Here is a 9,188-nt window from a genome sequence, read left to right as displayed (position 1 = left end):
CCAGATCCAAAGTTATACCCCAGTTTTTCTCTCTTCAAGAGAATGTTCAGTGGTATCATTATCATTACAAAAAGAAGTGGCGATAACGAATCTCCTTGGAATATTCCACGTTTAATGACAACCTGCCCCATCTCCTCCTCTCTGTTTGCTGTCAGCATCGTTTTCCATTGAGCCATACTTGTCTCCAAAAGCCCTACCACATTCTCAGCAACCTTCATCATCAATAGTGTTTCAGGTATCCATGAATGAGGAACCATGTCATAAGCCTTTCTGTAATCGATTCATGCTACGCTCAGATTCCTCTTCTTCTTTGCATCCTGCATTAATACTTTATCAATTAGTAGTTGCTCTTTGGTACCTCTCAAGCCTTTCTGACACCCCTTCTGTTCGTCAGGAAAAACACCATTACTCTCAAAATGTTCATAAATTTTCTCCGCAAAGATTCCAATCAACAGTTTCCACATCAGTAGCAGACATGTAATTGGTCTATAATTATTGGCATCTGTTCTCTTTGCAGGATCTTTCCTAATCAGCGTTGTTCTTCCCTTCACAAGCCAATCATAGACATCTCCTTACTCTACGGCTCTTTGCAGGGCAGCAGCAATAGGTGGATAAAGGCATTGAAACTGTTTTAACCAGAAGCCCATCACTCTATCTGGACCAGGTGTCTTCCAGTTTGTCATCCTTCGTATGCCAGCCTTAACGTAATCAATGGTTATCTTAACGTTCTCCATCTGTTGCATTCCTAATAGACTTTCTCTGACCTCTCCCAACCAGCTAGCCTTATTATATCGCCCTTCGACAGACCAAATCCCACTGCAGAACTTCCGGGCATCTTTTGCATTTGGAGTGTTGTTATTTCCCACTTATTTAATTTACCATTTAATTCTTTATACAGCAGAGACTGATTGTTCCAGAAAAGGTTGTTCTGCTGAAACGCAACAGTTTTTCCAACAAAGTTCCGAATTTTCATACCACCAGTATGGATCTTCTCTTTCAACATTGTTAGAACGCTCATCGTTCCCTTTTCCAGCAATCTATACCTCTTTTCAAGTTCGTCCTTGGCTTTCTGTCCTAGTTTAACTCCTTTTCTTATTTCTTCGATTCTACCAATGTCTTTCCGCTACCGTTTAATACTTTCTTCAAGCCGCCTCTGCCAGTGTGGCCTTCTATCCTTCATTTCTCTCTTTTTCTTCTGTATTAAGCCAAGAGGATTCGCAATAACGTATGACGCTGCATACAGAAGCCTGTTAAGTTCCGTAATCGATATGTTCTTTCTTATGATGTGAATTACTCCTTGAACTATTTTTACCTCGCTGTTCACCTTCCGCCTATCACTACTCTTCATGCTTGGAATATATATGATGTCGTTTCTAAGAAGAATCTCTCTTAACTTCTGAAGTACTTCTTTTTCTCCAGAAGTCAAAGTTCGAACTTCATCACCACTTTTCCATACATCTGCTCCTTTCACTGGTTCCATTTCCTCAGAGTCAATGATCTCATCTACCTGAGATCCTTCAAACTCCTTCTCATCACTTCCCCTAACCATAGGATTACATTCCTCCTCAGTTGCCCGCCTCCCATCATCGCTTACATTTCTCTTCTGCCCTTCCACTCTCTCAGTTCTTTCATCAGAGCTAGTTTCATCAATTTTAATTTCGTTATTCATTTCGTTCCTAACCATCCGTTCAATCTCTTCTCTTGCAATCACTGAAAGTAGGTTGTTATTTTTAATTTGTTTTTACTGGGTTATCAAACTCGTGACACTTCTAGCTCCCCCTCCTCTCGATTCCCATTCTTCCTTCACTTTTCGGATATATCCATCAGATTTGGTACTTCCACTTCTTACAAAGCATTTCTACAGTACTCTTCTTACCTCATCCGTCCATGGTTTTTTGACATTTCCTGTTCCAACTCCCTTCGTGTCTTGGGACCCTCTCTGGCAATTCTCACTCTCCTATATTCAGCCACATCCTCAGAATTTTGAACAGTTGTATGATGACGACAGGACGCACCCTGTTGACCAGTGGGGCACCTACTGGACGTAAGACCATCACAAGATGTTCCAGCCTCATTCACGTCATTATTTTCAATATTTTGATTTGACATTCTCCCATAAATGGGGTTAGTGAATTTTAGGTTACACCGCCACTGATAGTTTTATCGAGACATCATCTCAAGGAGGATTCTACACCAAGGCCAAAGATCCCCTTCTGACCTTTCTCCTCCACCACCACCGCCACCACCATTATTACCATTACCATCACCACCACCACCACCACCAACAACAATAGAAATAAAATCTACAATGATAATAGTAACACTAATATTGGTAGTAATAATAACAACAGTAACAACAATAGCAATGACAGCAAAATCAACACCTACAACAACAGCTACAACAACAGCTACAACAATAATAAAAACATACCACTACTACTATTACTACTACTACTACTACTACTACTACTACTACTACTACTAATAATAATAATAATATTACTAGCAACAATAGTAAAAACCAATAAAGGGTCGAGTTTTTTTCTTTTTTCTTCCCCCCCCCTTTTTTTCTTCCTTTTTCCTTTTTTCTTTTTTCCTTACTTTTCCTTTTTTAATATTTTTCTCCTTTTTCCCTTTTTTCCTCTTCTTTTTCCCCTTCCTTCTCTTTTTTCACCCTTTTTCCTTTTCCTTTTTCTTTCCTTTGTATTCATTCAAAAATTGAAATCCCAACAAAAGCCATGCATTTTTCCACGGCGCTACCGACTGTGACAAAGCACAAATTTACACACACCTCTACGAGTAAATAAAATAAACAAATCCTTTACATAAAAAAACTCTCCGGAAAACGCTTTTCTTGTGTTTCGTATTAGTTCAAAACATCCCCCAAAATGTCATGCATTTTTCTACGGCGACGACGACGATGACCAGGCACAAATTTACACATTTTTACCAGTGAATAAAATAAACAAGTCCTTTACATACGAAAAGCCTCTCCGGAATATTATTATTATTATTATTATTATTATTATTATTATTATTATTATTATTATTATTATTAATAATAATAATAATAATAATAATAATAATAATAATAATAATAATAATAATATTTTTTTTTCTATTTAATAAAAACTTGAATACCCCGCCCCCCAAAAAATCCCAACAAAATCTAATAAATGACACGATATTTGTCTTCGTACATTTATTTATTGATTTTTCAGAAACTTGATGGTTGGGGCACATTTATTACTTTGTTATTATGTGCACTAACATTTGAGAAACCCAACGTACATGAATACGTAAACTAGTCTTAGTACTTATGACACCATTTTTTAATACGATATTTTTTAAAAACATATTTTTTTTATTACGACAGTTTTATTTTGTCGATCTCACTTATTAAATATAAATTTAACAAATTAATGCATAAATGATCTCCGTTTTGGCTGAGCAGGGATTTATATTATTTCTCCAAATAAAAGTCGTTTTTTTTTTTTTGTGAAAAAAATTAACCAAAGTAAAAGTTACAATAACAAAAATTAACGCAAATCGATGCTATATTCTACTGTCTCACCTCAAGTACTGGTCGCCATCTTTATTTTTCTCACATTGCACTTGGTCAGTTGTACATACCACACATACATTGTTACATGCCCTGAAATCCTTTATTCTTCCAATGATCAGATAAAACATCGCGTGAACCATATACATGTACCAAAATTACCCACAACGCTTATAAGTCGCATATAGTTACTAAAGTTTACCCCCTAAAAAGGTATAATGTGAAAAAGTTTGAAGATAATGTCAGAAACAAAGAAAGAAAAATTGTAATGATTTATGCTGAAGGACAAAGAAGAATTTAACGCTAAGATAATTTTTAATTAGAAAACACGTAAATCACAAGATGACAGAGGCAGGAATATCAAATTATGGTGGAATATTTGTCATTTACTGGACAGTTTAATAAGACAATAAATAACAAAGGCGACATGAGAATAGGTATATGGAATGGCCTTAAATTGTGACGAAGAGACGATTTGAAATTTAAGGAGTTAATAGAAAAGGGCATTTTTGTAGATATATTTTATATTATTTTGTTGGCCAATTATGGCTTTGTATTTCTATCCAGCACTTTTTTCGTTTGCAATGCCAGCACTGAGACTGTAAGGTGTGCAGACCTCACTACTTAAATGACGAATAATGCGTCTCTATGAGTTTTTATCATTTGGATTATGTAAACTACTGTTTTTATCTTGGATGTTATTCTCACATCGTTTCGCCCGATATGAACTCCGACTTTCTTCGAAGCGTCTGATCAAGGTTCATGTGTTCTTTAAAATGCATCTGAAAAAGGTTATATCTATCGAAACGTTTTGAGAATTATATCCAAAACGAGAAAAACACCCGAATAATATGAATAATCTAAATTATCAACCATAACCGTTCAAACAATCCGAAGCATAATGGTCACTTAAAATGTTACTGCACTCTCTTTTAGTAAACTATCGTTTGTTACTGTAGTACCTGACGGCGTTGACTTGCCATTTCCTACCTTCGACATTAAACGAGGAGAGTAAATATGAGATCACGCTACGCGAAATTGAACGAGTTTTACGTTCGATTCCTATTAATTTGCTGATTACATTCTCATGAAAAACAAAGAAGTTCGAAATCGAACTGATGTTTGGATTTACATTAAAATTATATATTGTATTTGGTTACAAAAATCCTACAAATTTGATATGAAGCACCCTTCAAATGTTGGGCATATTATATCGAAAGTGTAAGATAAACATACTACTACTACTACTACTACTACTACTACTACTACTTAACACCTAAGGCTTCAAAATTTTTTCGAAAGAATTAGACATATTATGCAATGAGCGCCCTTTGGGTGCCGAATGTCATAGTGATAATCAAAATAAACTACTTCCGATCCAACAAGAAAATATATAACTTTCTATGTGTTCTTATTTGTAGTATGAATGCTATTAATTAACATTGTTGATCTTACGAGCGTTTCGAACCATTAACTGCAGGATACCTATTTCCTGTCCTTACATATATTTACATTTCGTTAAAGCTGATAGGCACAGCTCATCTCGATGTTGCTTTCTTTTCAATGCTTTGTCTTTGTAATGCTTATGTTTGGAATAGCATTTTTGCTTATTCGTCATGCTTATGCTTGAAATAATATTTTTGTCTATTTATCACGTTTAAGTTTATAGTGGAAGCTTCATTGCTAAAAGTGTAGATCAAATGGATGCATCTTAACAATGAACCCACTCTTTTAATAGACCACTGAGCTACACCCGCAAGTATTTAGTGCAATTATTGGGAAATTAATGGAAAAAATGGTCGATATTTATTTTTGATTAAATATTATCGATGAGCATCGATTCTAAATTACAAAGTAAAATTTGATGACCATTAAGTGAAGATTTATGGCAACAAGTCACTTTACGGTGTTTGATAATAGCAACCAACTTCGCCTTTAGGCATTGATTGGTCGTTATTTTAATGACATCGTCGAACGTGTCGGCCATCAAGAGATTGGTTAGAGCAGACAATTTTGGCCACTAGAAGAGAAGGTGAATGGCGCCAAAGTGTTCTTTCTAGATTGATTGGGAGTATCGATATTCTGGTGGATTTCGCTTTCGAAATACTTTGGCAAACTTCCGAGAGAAATTTAGAAAATCGTTGCCAAACTATTCGATTCTTAATCGTATTGTAGGATGAAAAAACAATATTTATACATAACATACATTCTGTTCGTTGGTCATTGGAATGTAACACCACTATGTATGCTCTGAGGACAGAAAAAGATAGCCATTGAGCTTATAATTTTTAACAATCTGGAATATAATGTAAGGAACATACGTTTCAAAAAGTATATATTTTTTTATATAAATTCTCTATATATACATATATGTATATACATACACATACGTATATATATATTTTTTTTTTTTGTGGTACAATATTATATAGTAACAGTGGGAAAAAAGAAATAAAAAAAGCAACACACTTTCCTATATTTGACTAGAATCATAAAAGTATAAGAAAAAAATCAATTCGACTAAATGATAGAAAACTGCAACTGATCCATCTTTAAGAGTGGGACGTGGGCGAATAACGTTTAAAATAAATAAATTAATAGCTACATAAATTGTCAATAAAGCCAAACGTAGAAAAAGGATCGTGGTAAAGAGAATAAAGAGAACACCATCTAAAAAAAATAAAAAATAGAGAATAAAGACAGTAATTATTGGCAGGAAAACCGGAGGAGAAATCATTATCTACTGATAAGTGCAGTAAAAATAGATTGATGAAGTAAAGTCTTTTTTCCTTGTGTATCCAATAAAAACTTGCGTAAACTTATGTTAGAACATTTTTTGCTTGCAGAGCGAAGGTCTATTCATAGTTACACTAACGACCTCCAGAATATAAAGGTGATGTTTAGAGCGGGGCTTGTATACAATGAGAAAGCAGATATCCGAAGATACCTCACCTCACAATTTATTATCATACAACTGCTGACTAATTGATGACTCGTGAATTAGTGAGTGTTTGGATGTTCCTTAAACGCTCAGATATGCTCGTTTATATATTTCTTTTGACCTCTTGTAACTTGAGTAAACACGCAGGGATATGCTATGATATTCTGACTCCCAAGCACTGAATAGTACGACCCACATAGTCAGCCTCGCACCAGCGTTTAAATTTGTATACTACTAAACGTTCTTCGAGTATAAGAAATACATCTTGCTGGAGGACTAGAAAGACGGTTCTGATGTCAAATACCAGACAGGGTTGTATCGTATAAAACAACTAGATATAACAGGCATAATTTTTATAAGAAAATCCTTTAGCCCATAAAGGAGAATTTTAAATAAACTATTATTGACGTGAATATCAGTTATTTTTTTTTTTAATTCAGCCGCCAATTCACTCGCCGTGCAAATCCATCATATATAGAAAATCATCATTCAACATAGGCTCATGAAGAGAAAGTTAGCTGAACTCGTACATAAGTTTGCTAATTCTTTTATTAATTCTTAAGAGTTTGTATGGAGTAAAATTAATTATCAGGTTGCTAAACTTCCAAGGCCAATAAAGAGATTTTTATCACTAGATGTACCGGTGTGGTCATCTTTAATACTAATGATTACACTGTGTCCATGTTGGATATTTTGAACGGTAAAACCAAATTTAAAAACCTTGGCGACATATACGCTGACAAAACCTCAAGTCCTAAAGTAAGACTTCAAAAACGTTTTGTTCATCTACATAAATATAAATTTAGTAGTAACGATACTTATGACAAGATCCGAGCCGTGGGTTCACAACGACCAAGAATCTACGGGTTATCTAAGATGGGTAAGGATGGTGTCACCTATTCTTTCTATGATTAATTCACCTTCATATGAGTTGGTTAAGTTGTTGTCTGAGATACTCGCTTGCTTCTTATACCTTCGTGTTTTTTTGTTGAATGTTTTTTTTACTATTAAATGTAGGGAAACCTGATTAAAATTTTTTTTTTTCCACTCTTCTATGTAATATCGTCTCCTGGTTCACATATTCTCTTAAACACTTCCCTCACTTATAAAACATAAATTTAAACTTAGAAATTGTCCAACTTAAGGTATTGAAGAAAAGGTAACGCTTATAACACAGTTCAAAAAATGAAAACAACAGTGTGTTTGTTCATATTGAAATAAATCTAAGAAGCACGATAACGAAAATAATAAAAAAAAAAAAAATACTAGAAATTGAAATACGCATTATTGGTTATGCCACCATATAATACGATGTTGAAAACAAAGCAAGAAGTTTTAAAATTCTATCATTAGACATTTTCCCATAACTAATCGTCTAAAATAAAACTTGTAAAAAAAAATTAAATTGAAATTAGTGTCACTCATATTGGTAACAAAAAAAGTTTCCACAAACTCATTTCGATTGTTAATTGAAGTTGTGTGATGTATCAGAGGAGTTAAAATCTATCCGCCATTTTAGAGACAAATTCTTCGATGAAAAAAGCTGTATTTACGTCGCCTTGTTTGTTCAAGAACAACAACGAATCGACGGTTCACAATGTTGTTTGCTACTTTTTATATATAACAAAGCAGTTTTGTGTCAGTTTGTAATAATCGATCAAAATAGATCTGCAACTTCAGTTAGTTGTAGACATCAGCAGGTGAAAACTGTTCAAATCGATCAAAGATGCAAGCATCAGCAGGCAAAGTTTCATTAATTATCCTAACAAACGTTTATCTATATGCATTCTTAAAAAAAGTAACATTATAAAGTCTCCAGAGAATGCATCAAAGCTGCAGTTAAAAATAAGTTGTATAATCAAATAAGTTTTATAATGAACTTTTGATACATACATACATATATATATATATATATATATATATATATATATATATATATATACACACGTTTACAAGTGTTTTTGATATAGATGTACATAATAATACTTTAATAAGTATGTTTTAACTTAAATAGGGATGGTATAATAAAATTGTGGGGTCTGCGTTCGCGCCTGGCCTCCATAGAATGGAAATAGGCACAAACTTTAATAAAGACTTTTCATATCTATCTGTGTAAGTATACTTTGATAATTATGTTTCTGTTTGAGTTTGAAGAAATATAGTATAATAAAATTATGGGGTGTTCATTCGCACCTGACCTCCATAGAATGGAAATATTCCACAAAGTTTAACAAGATTTTTTTAATATAGATCCACAGAATATTGTGATAAGTGTTTCAGTGTGAACAGGTATGGTATAATAAATTATGGGGCTTATCTATTTTATTTTTACTTTCATCATATTTTGTTTTGGTTTTGATACCCCCAAATTTACAAACCTATCATACTTTCATAAATCAGAGTGCATTTTCTGTAGGCTGTTTTTGAGTCCAGTCAACGACGGGTACTTTTGTTAGTATATATATATATATATATATATATATATATATATATATATATATATATATATATATATATATATATATATATATATATACCTTATTAATATTTTCTAACTAAAATTTTAACATATTCATATTCCGATAATGTTCATATAACAATAAAGTTAAAGTCAATAGTAATTGATTCAATTAATTAAGCTTCATGATTATCGGTTTACATAATCGAACATGCGTCTAATATTTT

The sequence above is a fragment of the Euprymna scolopes genome, chromosome 27, assembly GCF_053919585.1.
Source record: "Euprymna scolopes isolate OS-2025 chromosome 27, ASM5391958v1, whole genome shotgun sequence".
Taxonomy (NCBI): Eukaryota; Metazoa; Mollusca; class Cephalopoda; order Sepiida; family Sepiolidae; genus Euprymna; species Euprymna scolopes.
Note: the sequence above shows the minus strand (reverse complement) of the source record.